The sequence below is a fragment of the Rhinoraja longicauda genome, chromosome 1 (genome assembly GCF_053455715.1).
Source record: "Rhinoraja longicauda isolate Sanriku21f chromosome 1, sRhiLon1.1, whole genome shotgun sequence".
Taxonomy (NCBI): domain Eukaryota; kingdom Metazoa; phylum Chordata; class Chondrichthyes; order Rajiformes; family Arhynchobatidae; genus Rhinoraja; species Rhinoraja longicauda.
The window spans coordinates 74,613,933-74,628,767 of record NC_135953.1 but is presented as its reverse complement, the minus strand read 5'-3'; positions in this window follow the sequence as shown (position 1 = coordinate 74,628,767).

Sequence of the window (14,835 nt, the reverse complement as noted above, 5' to 3'; positions counted from 1 at the left end):
TGGAGATGGGAAAATGTAGCTGGTGGTGGGATCCCATTGGAGGTGGTGGAAATTTTGGAGGATCATGTGTTATTAATCAGACCTTTCTGAGTAAATCAAGAATCCTAATGATACCATTTGCTAACATATGACCGTTTTGATATAATATTAATATGAATAAATAGATTAGGGTGATTATCACTTCATGCATTTCGCATTACATCTTCATAGGGGTCCCATAGTTAGATTTGGAATTATCTGCCAGTGAAGTATGTGTTTGTTTCATTTCAGTAGCATGAGGAGCTGAATAACTCAATTTTATTCTTTGAAATCTGTTGTGACAGTACTTCATAACAGAGCTAATTATCAGACATAAGGACAATTTAGCTGCCTGCAATATAAATGGTACAGGGCCTAGTTTAAATACAAATCACAAAGTCTCTTTCCGTGTATTATCATTCAAACATGTTGACTCACTTATCATTACTTTGTCAGAGTTACTAAGACAAATGAGGATCAATTAACATTGCACCCTATCTCTAAGGCTCCATATTTTAGTGTTTTATAATCTGCTTTAACAAGTCAGGTGTAAATCTTTAAATGTATTTTAAGTATATTTTAAGGTACTGAATTAGAATATTTGTGTTAACTGAAACAGAACTAAGGAAAGCATATGTGCCCATAAATTGGATTATGCAGCAGAAGTCTTTGTGTGCCACATGATTAAATTTCAATGAAAAATTAATCATAAAGGAAAGTTGAGAGATTTATTGAGAGTCAAAAAAAGTTGGCAATTTCCTTCATTCATTCTCACTGCATCTGATGTGCTGGGAATTGGAGGAATTTAGAATGTGCGATGGTGTACAAGACTATACATGATTACAATCAAGCAATCCACAGTGTACAGATACAGGATAGACACAAAATGCTGGAATAATTCAGTGGGTGAGCCAGCATCTCTGGAGAGAAAGGATGGGTGACGTTTTGGATCCGGACCCTTCTTCTGATGGGTTAGGATCTGTCTGAAGAAGGGTCCCGACCCAAAACATCACCCATCCTTTTTCTCCAGACTTGCTGAGTTACTCCAGCACTTTGAGTTTATCTAGGGTATAAACCAGCATCTGCAGTTCATTGTTTCTCCTTTCATTTAAAGAAATGTTAATGAACGAAGGGCACACAAAAGAGTGTCTGCTAAAGAATTGTTTTCTTTTTTATAATGCCACATGAATTTTATTAACACCAATTCTATGTCCTCAACATTATTTCAATCCATGGACCGATTCAACATTTCACTTGATTTTGTGAGGAATTTCCAACAATTGCAATGAGTGGTAAGTATTTGAGATTGCACAGCTTCAGAATGGTGCAGGTAGACTCGTCATGATCACCACTTGTGATGGAAATGTGCAGCATGATTTCATTTTTTGTGATTTCACAAGGTGACCCTTTGTGATATTAAGTCATGTCTTGGCATCCTAAAAAACAAGGTAAACTCCTGGCATGGTAATTGTGTGTCTTCTTACTCCTCTTCTGCTTAGTTTAGTTTAGTTCTTCCTCTTCTTGCGTTTGAGGCAGCAGAAGTTATGTAAAGCCCTTCAGACGCTGTAGCCAGTGCAACGTGCTGTTGTCGAGGGCCGTGAGGTCTACCCCTCCACCAGGGGGGCGGAGGACAGCGCAGTCGAAAATGACGTGCTGCGCTGTTTGCTGGTCTGCTCCACACACGCAGGCTGCTGATGAACACAACCCCCAACGATGCATGTTGGCGTTGAACCGGCCGACCCCTGTGCGGGGCAACCCACTAAACTGCAGAAGCAGTTTAGTTCATTGTCACATGCACTGAGGTACAGTGAAAAGCTTTTGTTGCCTGCTAACCAGTCAGCAGAAAGACAATACATGATTACAAGATCCACTTACATGATAAAGGGAATAATGTTTAGTGCAAGGTAACCCCAGCAAAGTCCGATCAAGGATAGTCCGAGGGTCAACAAAGAGGTAGATAGTAGTTCAGCACTGCTCTCCGGTTGTGATAGGATGATTCAGTTGCCCGATAACAAATGGGAAGAAACTGTCCCTGAATCTGGCGGTGTGCGTTTTCACATTTCTATATCTTTTGCCTGATGGACGAGGGGAGAAGAGGGTGTGGCCAGGTTCTCGGTCTCCTATTTCTCCTCATCCAAAGATGAGCAAAGTGACCCTTCATTCCCTGTCTGCCTTGTGCATGCTGATCCCACCACCATACATTGTGTCCACCGTGGGGGGTGGTGATCTCAATAGACAATAGACATTAGGCGCAGGAGTATGCCATTCGGTCCTTTGAGCCAGCACCACCATTCAATGTGATCGTGGCTATTTATTCACAAAATGCTGGAGTAACTCAGCAGGTCAGGCAGCATCTCAGGAGAGAAGGAATGGGTGATGTTTCGGGTCGAGACCCTTCTTCAGACTGATGTCAGGGGGGCGGGACAAAGGAAGGATATAGATGGAGACAGGAAGACAGTGGGAGATCTGGGAAGGTGGGTAGGGGGAGGGGGAGAGAGGGACAGAGGAGCTATCTAAAGTTGGAGAAGTCGATGTTCATACCACTGGGCTGCAAGCTGCCCAGCCGAAATATGAGGTGCTGTTCCTCCAATTTCCAGTGGGCCTCACTATGGCACTGGAGGAGGCCCATGACAGAAAGGTCAGACTGGGAATGCGAGGGGGAGTTGAAGTGCTCAGCCACCGGGAGATCAGGTTGGTTAAGGCAGACTGAGCGAAGGTGTTGGGCAAAGCGATCGCTGAGCCTGCGTCTCGACCCGAAACATCACCCATTCCTTCTCTCCTGAGCTGCTGCCTGACCTGCTGAGTTACTCCAGCATTTTGTGAATAAATACCTTCGATTTGTACCAGCATCTGCAGTTATTTTCTTACACAATGTGATCACGGCTGATCATTCTCAATCAGTACCCCTTTCCTGCCTTCTCCCCATACCCCCTGACTCCGCTATCCTTAAGAGCTCTATCTAGCTCTCTAGTCTCTGCTCATTTGGAGTGCCGTCAGGCATTTCAAAGGCTTGCTGATCTAGTCAATGTGGAATCCGCAAGGACTCTCAGCCAAAGGTGCGCCAACGGGAACGGCAGCAGAAGCTGCAATAGATGAATGATAATATTTACAGATGGGACAATAGCAAGTCTTTAGCTACTCACTGCACCAGGTGCTTAATTGTTCAGAATAATTTTCGCAATCAGCCTTTGCAGGCTTCATATAATTTTTTTCTAGCTTGTCCCGTTCTCCCAATGTCAACTCAAGCCACATTTATTGTCATATGAGCAAGTACGGAGAGGTATGCGTACCACAAAAATCTTGCTTGCAGCAGCATTACGGGCACATAGAGGCATAGTTATACTGCACAGAAACAAACCTTTCAGCTCAACTTATCCATGCCGACAAAGATGCCCCATCTAAGCTAGTCTTATTTGCCTGCGTTTGGCCCCTATCTCTCTTAACCTTTCCTGACCATGTATCCGTCCAAATGTCCATATACCCACCACATTGTGTGTGAAAATGTTGCCCCTTATGTTCCTATTAAATCATTCCCCTCACATATTAAACCCATATCCTCTTGTTTTTAATTCTCCAACCCTGGGGGAAAAAATTATGAAATTATCTTATCAACTCATAATTTTATGCATCTCTATAATATCACCACTCAGCCTCAAGCACAGCAAGGATTAAAGTTCAAGCCAGCCAATCTCTCACCATAGCTCAAGGCCTTAAGTCCCAGAAACATCCTCATAAATCGTCTCTGCACTCTTTCCAACTTAACACTCCCCAGGGCCCTACCACTCACTGGAAAGGCCATGCCTGGTTCAACTTCCCAAAATACAGCACTTTACACTTATCTGAATTAAACTGCATTTGCCATTCCATGACTCACTTACGCAGCTAATCAAGATTGCACTGTGATTCTTGATAACCATCTTCACTGTCTATGATTGCACCTATTTTAGTGTCATCTGCAAACAATACTAATTGGTATATACCAGCATCTGCAGTTCCTTTCTACACAACTTACTAATCATGCCTTGTACATTCTCATCCAAATTTTTGATATAAACCACAGACAGCAAAGAGACCGGCACAGCTCCTTGAAGCACACCAAGAGTCACCGGCCTCCAGTTGGAGAAACGTTCTTCCATCACCACCTTTTGTTTCCTGCCATCAAGCCAATTTTGTATCTAGTTAGTTAGCTTTCCCTGGATGCAATGCGATCTAACCTTCCAGAGCAACTTTCCAAAACGGGGCTTCTCAAAGGCCTTGCTGAATTCCATACAGTCTGCCAATGGCCCTGCCCACATTAATCTTCTTAGTTACTCAAAAAAACTCAATTGAATTTGTAAAACAATCTCCCACACAACAAACCATGCTGACTATCCCTAATCAACCCCTGCCTTCCAAAATGCATGTATATCTTATCATTCAGAATCCTCTCCAGTCACTTTCCTACCCAGATGTTAGGCTAACTGGTCTACAGTTCCCAGGTTCCATAGACTCAGACAGACACGCAAAACATAAATCATTTAAAATCACTCTGGAAAGCCATTTTCAAAAAGACCAGAGTCTCTTCGTAGCTCTACAAATTCTTTCTTTTCAGATACTTTTCAGTGCTGCAATTGAATCTACTTGCTCTAATGTGGACAGCACAGTGGTATCACTAATGGCGGCAGTGCCTCTCAACACCAGAGGAACCGGGTTCAATCCGGTCCTCTGGTGCTGTCTGCATAGCATCTGCACATTCTCCCGAAGAACTCATGGATTTCCTTTGGGGGCTTTTGTTTCCTCACACTTCTTAAAAATGTATGGGTTTGACTGATTATTCGTCCCCTGTAAATTACTCCTATTGTGAAGGTGAGTGTTGTTATCTGGGGACAGGAGTGGTTGATGATAATGTGAGGAGAATGAAATGGGTCAGGCTAGGATTAGAACAATGGTGAGCAGAAACTTGGTGGCCCGAAGTACCTGTTTCTGTGAAATATCTCTCTACGATTCTATGACTTGGACTGCGACTTGCATAGAGCAAGCATGGACTCGAAGGGGCAAGTGGCCTCTTTCCATGCAGTAATTGTCCTGTAATTCTGTGATTTTGAACCAAACATTTAAGAAGTGACAAAGGTCTGTTCGGGGGAATTGGGATTATTTGTTTTAATGTGGTAAATCTTTTTCATTCAATCTGTTCAAATCCATAGTACACTTGGAGCAATTGTGATAATTAGAGCGTAAAATCAGCTCCATGTCTGGGTTCTCTTCTCTGGATGGGCTGTAAAGTTGCAACCATTTACTCAAACACTAAAATTTTGCCTTTATGCCCAAGAGAATTATATCTATGCAGCCTTTTGCAGCTGATGCCAGTTGCAAGCCTTTAGGCTTTTAAAACTGAAGGTAGGACGGTGGTTGATTCCACACGTGCATGAAAAAAAGGTACGTTTGATTGCTGTGGAAGAGCTAATGCAAATAACAAGGGAGAATACAGTTCAGTTGTTTCAACATTAGAAACAGGCGAGATTAGTCATCTGTTAAAGGTTTTGACTGACAAACAAAACCAAGTTGAAAATGCCTCCCTTCATGTTTAGCAGAGCACACGTGAATGCTGATGAGAAAGCAATTTACTGAAGTTCGGGGGTTCCTAATTAAATGTGGGCATGAGCTTGCTAATGTGCTTAACGCCCTATGGGGATGATCTCGAGTTATCTATGCTGCTTTTAACTCAGCTCCAGATTCTGTTCTGACTTGGCGCATTAATAAGCTAAGTTATTGCATAGACTGCGGGAGCAGGTGTTTCAAGAGCGTCTTCACCTAATACTGTCCTCTTTAAATTAGTCATGTCTTCAACTGCTGAGTATGAGCAGGAGGCCACTGCGGTACAGGCTTTGACATTAAGGCAAAATGCAAGGTTCTTAAATGAACACCAATTAAGCGTTCGTCACAACACAAATGAAGTCTTTCAGCGGGACGGATTGCAGAAAACCATTCCAATTACACTTGAAGCTTAAGATAATGTAAGTTGTACCATGGCCCGAAACTTACAAAGAAAGGGAGATGAATTATGAAATTTATTGATGTTATAACAACCCCCTCAAGAGGGGAAAGTGTTCCAGAAAAGAAACGTATTCCAAGTAACTGTTTATTCCATCTTATTTGGAGCAGTGACACTATCAATTTATGCCTTAGGATTATGACTGAGGTAAAATGATTTCAGTTTTCAACAATATTCATCTTATGGTAGATAAATTACCTTTAACCTTTCTGGAAATAGATTAGAGTTATCAGGGCTTGAAGAAGAGAAAGCTGAGGGAAATTCATTTCCTTGCTGCTGATCAAACCTCTGCATAATTTTTGCAAGGTCATGTTGAATATCTACCCACCCAAGGATGGGTGCTCACGAATGGGGTGTGAAATGTAGTTTCCTACCTACATTGAAACTCCAAAAATTACATTTATTTATTTTTAGTTTAGTTTAGAGATGCAGTGCAGAAACAGGCCCTTCGGCACACCGAGCGCTCTGACCAGCAATCCCCGCACATTAACACTAACCTACCCACACTAGGAACAATTTACACATACACCAAGCCAATTAACCTACAAACCTGTACGTCTTTGGAGTGTGGGAGGAAACCGAAGATCTCGGAGAAAACCCACGCGGTCACGGGGAGAATGTACAAACTCCGAACAGACAGCACCCGTAGTCAGGATCGAACCCCGGTCTCCGGTGCTGCAAGTGCTGTAAGTCAGCAACTCTACCGCTTTGCCACCGTGCCGCCCTTTATTTCCTTCCAGATTGTATTTCTGGAACACTGCATTAGCAATTCATGAAAACTAAACTCGCAAACTTTCTTTTGTAGTTATGGATTCCAATGCAGATTGTAGGGTCATTTGATGAATGTTTCTCTTCAGTCAAACAGCTGTGGTGGAGAGAGAAACAGAGTCAATGTTTCAGGTTAGATGTAGACATAAGGAACTGCAGAAAAAAATACATAAATTGATGGAGTAATTCAGCGGGTAAGGCAGCATCTCTGGAGGACATGGATAGGTGACATTTCAAAGTTGAGACCCTTCTTAGGCAGGTCACGCAGCATCCATTGTGGGCATGGATATACATTGTTTTGGTTCAGAACCCTTTTTGAAGAAGGGTACTACCCAAAACGTGACATGTTCATGTCCTTCACAGATGCCATCTGGCCCACTGAGTTACTCTAGCGCCTTGTTTCTTTTAATATTTCTGGTTAATGGCCTTACACATTGATTCTAATTCTCTCTCCACACAAAGTGCCTGGTATGGTAAGTATTTACAGTAACTTCAGTTTTCTTTTTTCATCTTTCCAGCTTCTGCAGATTTTTTTTTCCGTTGTGTTCAAACCTTCTGTGACTTTCACTTCCTTCTAACTTGCCTCTCTAACGCTTACACTAGGCTCATCTCTCTTAGACAATAGACAATAGACAATAGGTGCAGGAGTAGGCCATTCGGCCCTTCGAGCCAGCACCGCCATTCAATGTGATCATGGCTGATCATTCTCAATCAGTACCCCGTTCCTGCTTTCTCCCCATACCCCCTGACACCGCTATCCTTAAGAGCTCGATCTAGCTCTCTCTTGAATGTATTCAGAGAATTGGCCTCCACTGCCCTCTGAGGCAGAGAATTCCACAGATTCACAACTCTCTGACTGAAAAAGTTTTTCCTCATCTCTGTTCTAAATGGCCTACCCCTTATTCTTAAACTGTGGCTTCTGTGACTTTCACTTCCTTCTGATTTGCCTCTAACTCTTACACTGGGCTCATCTCTCTTCCATGCACAATGGTGCAGAAATGCCTATAAATTGCCTCAATTTGACTTTTCCCTCAATTTTTAAATCATTACAAAGCTATTTTTAAATCATAGCTTATGGTGACTAAGGATCCTTTAGAGTCTGCAGGGAGGTAGCATGGGTGGAAAATTGAGATACATTCTTTGCGACTTAGGAAGTGGCAACAGCTGGAGGTGGTTGTGGATATCTCCATACTGGAAAACCCATCATGTTAACATTTCATTTTCTGCTTTAATTTCAAATATTTAGCATTTGTTTTTGTTTTTTTCTCGATCCTTTATCATGTCCTATTTTCGCTCACTTTTGCGAACATGGATCTCACTCCTCCACAAACAGCACAAAACATACATTCTCTTTCATACAAAACATAAAGTGCCGGAGGAACTCAGTTGGTCACACAGCATTTGTGGAGGGAATGGATAGACAAAATGTTGTCAGTCATCAGTCTGAAGCAGGGTCTAACCTGAAGCATCATCTGTCCATCCCTCCACAGATGCTGCCTGACACTCTGTAACTTCTTGTCAACTTCTATTCATCCAACAACTTCACTTAAGTCATTAACCTCCACCATTTGGCTATATATTTTGTAGATACAACATGGAAACAGGCCTTTCAGCCCACCGACTCCATGCCAACCATTGATCACCCATTCAGACTAGTTCTATGTTATCTGACTTTCTCATCCACTCTTTATATATTGGGGACAACTTTTATAGAGGCCAATTATCCCACAAACCTGCATATCTTTGGGACATGGGTGGAGACCACAGCACCTGGAGAAAACACATGGTCACAGGGAGAATGGGCAAATGACACACACATAGCACCTGAGAGCAGGATTTCTCTATTAATAATTCCTTCTCATCCTTACTATTATTTTTCCAATTTTACCCAAACAACGGACAATTCTTGTCTTTGGCTCCAGAGATGTAAAATAGTGCAATATGTCCTCAGGAACTTTTATGAATGTTTCTGAAATCAAAAAACAAAACTTTACACTTTGAATTGAAGGATTATGAAAAGTTGGTTTCACTGAGGTAGGCCACTAATACAGTAAGTAGTTTTCACAGAAAAGAACATAGAAGTAATTAATATATAAAGCATTGCCATATATTCTGAAACATCTCATAAACCGATCCAATAGAAGAGAAATTGACTTTTTATTTCCCATAAAATACTAGTTTTACTTCAAATAAGCAAAAGATTTGGAATGTGTTCCTTAAAACATTGTCTTAAATCCCATGCCATGACAACAGAATTTAGTGTGATCAGTCATTGGCACCTGCTGTGAAATTCGACTGAAGATTAGAAACTTGAGGTTTTGGTATTTCATAGAAATTAGTGCAAATTAGATGGGTTTTGCTATCTTGCACCACTTAATAGGATTTCAAAGGACATTGATAGTGAAATTAAACATTCGTCATTGAACTGTGGCTCAATCTCTTATCACTAATCATGAGTAACCTTTTTCTATTGCCTGATTATCATATGTGTGACAAAAACAAGAGAAAATGCCAACATTACTATGTCCCTCGGTTGAATCATTTGCAAAGCTGCAAAAGTTCAGTCTTTCTCTTTGTAAGTGATATTTGGCTGACAAAAAATGGGCCATATCATTTAAATTTGGTAATAAAAAGTACATTGCAGTTGGCTAAAAATAAATTATACAGATTCTTAACTTGAAATTTAACAGGTCAATGTATTTTCTTTCTTTTAAATATCAATACATTGGTGAATTATGTACATTAATTATATTTACAATAACAGCATAAGCCTTTGAACACTTCAGTAGAGACAAAAGACTATTTTACATCAGATGTTGACAATTATCACTTGAGCCTCAAACATTTTAGATGTTTAGATAACACACTTAACACATTAAGCCCCATTATATAACAACCAGAAGTTTAAAACGATGCACTTGATGCTCTTGATTTGGTCATTCTACATTGTTGAATTATTTCTGCCCATTGAACACAACAGTGACAATTTACTTTAATGAACACATTATGAAGATTTCTATAGCTGAGGAAACAAACTTTCCAACATAATCATCTTCTACGCTCTCAGCATCCAACAACACATGTTAAATGTATTTGCATGGAGTTTAACAAATCCCTTCTGCAAATAGCCAATTATCACTCGATTGAAATTAATGGTTAGAAAATCAGCTAGGATGCAAAGCCTCTGAACCAGTTGCCTGGTGCTCTGCTTGTGGGAGGTAACACAGAAAATTATCATGATAATGTTTTAACTTCGCCGAGCATCTCATGAGGGTTCACCCAATGGGGTTATTTCCACTTTCATTATTTAGCTTGTAACTCTGTTTGGTATTCCACCCTTCTGATATTCATTTAGGAATCTTCAATGGGAAGGAGAGAAGGAGCAGCGTTGGAGAGTTAAAAAGCAAGCATAAGTGTATGGGAGTGACTGCTGCCAGTGGTGTATAAACGGAAGGCAGACACAGACTCAGCAGCCATTTTGTGAGAGGCTGTCTATTGAAGTGATGAGCTGTTTTTGAGGGTAAGTGTTAAGGCTTTGGCTCATAATGCTTCGGTGAGGAGGCTGAGCAGAGGGTGATTTCAAGTTAACGCAAGATCTTTTTAGTAACTTCATTCTTTAGTGTAGGTGCAGTTGGGAGGAGTCCCTAAGTGCACTTGGGGCATTGGTGTGCTCCTCCTGCAGGATACAGGAAGTCAGGGAGACTCCTAGTGATCCTGAGGGTTATACCTGTGAGAAGTGCGCCCAGCTGCTGCAGCACCTGACTGACTGCATGAACGAACAGGAGCTATGGCTGGGCAGCCTTAGGTTTATTCCGGACAATGAGAACAACACAGGAAAGATTTATATTGAGGTGATTGCACCTAAGGGCCAGGCAGAAAGTAAATGGGTGGTCACCAGGAAAGGGAGCAGGTGGAGAGTGCAAGTACATCTTGTTGGTGGGGAGGAGGGAGGAGGGAGGAGGGAGGAGGGAGGAGGGAGGAGGGAGGAGGGAGGAGGGAGGAGGGAGGAGGGAGGAGGGAGGAGGGAGGAGGGAGGAGGGAGGAGGGAGGAGGGAGGAGGGAGGAGGTGGCCATTCAGTGGGAGCAGCAATCATGTCTGTAGCACCAGGTGAAGGGATGGCAGCTAGAAGACAGGTAGGAAATGGGATAGTGCCCGCAGAGAGGGTGTTAGGCAAATGTTTAAAAAGCAGGACGGACACAAAATGCTGGAGTAACTCAGCGGGACAGGCAACATCTCTGGAGAGAAGGAATGGGTAACGTTTCTGGTCGAGACCCTTCCTCAGACTCTTGTCAGGGGAGTGGGCGGTACAGAGATAAAATGTAGTCGGAGACAGTAAGACTGGTGGGAGAACTGGGAAGGGGGAGGGGATGGAGAGAGAGTAAAAGCAAGGGCTACTTGAAGTTAGAGGAGTCAATGTTCATACCGCTGGGTGTAAGCTACTCAAGTGAAATATGAGGTTGCTGTTCCTCCAATTTGCACTGGGCAACACTCTGATAATGGAGGAGGCCCAGGACAGAAAGGTCTGTGTGGGAATGGGAGGGGGAGTTAAAGTGTTGAGCAACCGGGAGATCAGGTAGGTTTATGTGGACTGAGTGGTATTCAGCGAAACGATCTCCGAGCCTGCTCGCAGATATACAGGAGTCCACACCTGGAACAGAGGATACAGTAGATGAGGTTGGAGGAGATGCAAGTGAACCTCTGCCTCACCTGAAAAGACTGTTTGGGTCCTTGGACAGAGTCAAGGGTGGAGGTATGGGGCGAGGTGTTGTACCTGGGTGGTTTGGGTGGGAGGGACAAGTTGACCAGAGCAGAGGGTGCTCTGCTTTCAGCTCCCAAGTCCCAAACTTCTGGGATTACTTCCATGAATCCTTCCACCTCTCTTCCCTTCTTTGAGATATTCCATACAATCTTTCTCTTTGCTAATATATTTCCCAATATATAGCCCAGTACCAAAGTTTGTTTGATAATGCTTTTATGGATCACCATGGTAAATATTATGATGTTAATGATGTAATATAAATATAAATGGAAGTTGAAGAATTTGTAAAAATGTGATCCATTAGACTTCTGGGGGCTGGAAGACAATAGAGAAAGTATTGTATTGAGAAACATTCAGATGAACAACCTTCAATATGAAATGTTAATCTTGCTTTCCCCCCTTCTGAAAAGATGCCTATTTGAATGTTGCAGTGTTTCTGCTTTTATTTCAAATTTCCAGAATCTGCAGTCTTTTGTGTTTTGTTTTGTAGAAAATTGTCTTTCCATTTTGCACACTTAATTGTCAATGTAATGATTTTATAGCTGCAAAAACATGCACCCATTACTTCTTCTTCCAGAAATATAATGACAATGCGAGGGCCAAGTTTAATGGCTAAGACAGAAAGATGAAAAACCACACTGATACTGTTCAAAGGAGGGAGAGGCATTTTTTCGTCATTGCTGACACACATCGCAGATCTTAGATGCCAGGTTGGTGAAAATGTTCTCAATTCATGCCATGTAAAATGAATTACCATGTTTTCTGAATTTTGGCCACTAATCTGAAACAACAACCTTTCAGATCTCCAGAAAATCTAGAAAATGGTTTGCAATGGAGGTAGAAAACTGAAATTAATATGTTTTGTTGTTGAGTGTGTATGCCAACTGGCAACCCTAGTAAGATATTGCTCCCCATCTCAGACCAACTATTTCATATTTTCAATAAGTGGAGACACTTCTGGGGCAAATCTTGGGAAATCATGGATGCAGAGCTGATCATTTGCCATGTACTCATTTTAGAGCAGCTGTCATTTGGCATAGTCAATGCTCTCCAGCCTTCAGTGATTTGTCTATTGTGGTGCCAACACTTAAATGAAGTATGGGCATATTAAAAAGGTATGTGGAGACTCCAAAAAGCCTTTGGGTACTTTTTATACTTGCTTTCAAATGTCATTGAATTCGCACTGCACGCAATGCCAGAGAGAATTATTATGATGCCTTATATATATTATGGTCTTCGATCAAGTTTAAAAAAACATTGCAATGCTACTAAATTAAGAACAAAGCTTTTTCAACCTGAAATTTTAACCCTATTTGGCTCTTGTCTAAGAACTGCCCGAATATTTCCCCAATTTTTGAACTTCAAACTTTTTTCACCTGCTTTACCAGAGGTTTGAATGTACAGACTGATCAGTGATATTGTGACATGATGAGTACAGATTTATTCCTTTACTAATTGCATGAAGCAAGACAATTAGCCACATATCTATGACAACATTATAAACTTAAATGCTCTCTGTTCTGACTGGTAGGATGCGGGGTGAGAACAGGGTGTGAGAAACAGAGGAGATGTGGGTGAGGGCTACATGAACCATAGAAGCGTGGAACCAGAGGATGAGCAGGCTGGGCAACCACAGGAGGTTAGTGAGCAGCGGCAGCCTGCTGCTTTTCCACCTGCAGCTGTCTAATGGAGAGGGGATCGTAACAGAGCCATGACTCCTGTGAGGCCATACACTGCACACAGATGGTGCAGAAAGAGTCTCCGTTCCTTTGAAGCATCGGCCTAACAGTGTTTTGGGGAACTCGGGCCAACACATCAGGTGATAAGAGATCTCTACATGTTTTTTTGAGCAAAGGATACTTTCTTTTAGTGTGTATGTTCTGTCAGTGTTTGTTCATGTCAACCGAGTCCACAACTCAGTTTTCAGTGATGGTTTAGTGTTGGAAAGAATTAGCAGCTTCAAATTCTTGGACATTAACATCTCCTATGTCCTGTCCGGGGCTTAACGCATGGACATAATCATGAAGAATGGACACCAGTGCCTCTACTTTCTTAGGTTTAAAGAAATATGTGAATGTCATTGAATAATCTGCAAAACCTCTACAGACCCACTGTAGAAAATATCCTAACTAGTTGCATCCTGGCTTGATGCAGTAATTCCAATGCACACGAATGCAAGAGAGTGCATGATTATAGAGCGTGGTGGTCTTGACCCAGACCATCATGGGCACATGCTTCCCTACAATCAAAAGCATCTAAATTAGGCATAGCCTCAAGAAGGTGACATCTATCCATGTTGCACCGTCTTAGAGGATTTGTGTATGACTGGTGTGAAGTTCATATATAATTTATGTTTATGTTTATGTGCACTGTTTGAGTTGATGTAATGCTGCAAGCAAGATTTTCATTGTTCCCGTAGCTCGACGGGCATGCAGATGACAATGAACTCAATGACCTCACTTGAATGCCTTCACTTCTCGATCCATCCAGTATTGAAGACATCTGTAGGATTGCTCAGTTTGCTAAAGTCAAGTGTGCAGGCAGCAATGGGCTTTGTGACATCAAAAGCCCCATGGATTTGGCCAGCTCGGATGAATGGGTGCTTGTACAAACTATTCGGACTGGATTCCTATACTGAAGGAATGATTGATAACATTTATGTGGCCATCAAAATACTGCTAGACCCATGTGCATTCTAGAGTTTGCATCAAAAGGACAGAATTCCATCCCATTAGCATTTTGTGTTTTGCAACCACGGGAGGTTGTGTCTACAGGGGTTTGCAAGTACCTGGGCAGCTGCCATGATGCATCCAGCCCATCATACCAAGCATCATTGATCCGTTCAATACTCCAAGAAAACATGGGGTCTGGATGCTGGATATCAATTGTTCTTTTCTAGAAACCTGAGTCTTTCTAGAATTACTGTTTCTATATCCAAGACTGCCTCATCTACAGCTGTTAACGGAATGCTTGCTAAAGGGCCACCGCTACCTTCACTGGTGTTCTTTGCTCACTTCTACAAGGAGGGAAAGTAAGGATAAGTGAATGAGAGGAATATCCTCTGGATGGGAGGAAGTAGGGCATCTTTTCACGGTAGTTTTGTGGTGGAGGTGTGGTATTGAAAAAAGAAAGATTGCGTGTCAGGCCTGGCTATGCAGATACGAATGTGAGGAACATATGGACAAAGAGGATAAGTAGGTTAAAAAAACCCAAGCTGCTGTAGGAAGTCAGCAAGTCAGGCAGCATCCATGGAGGGCT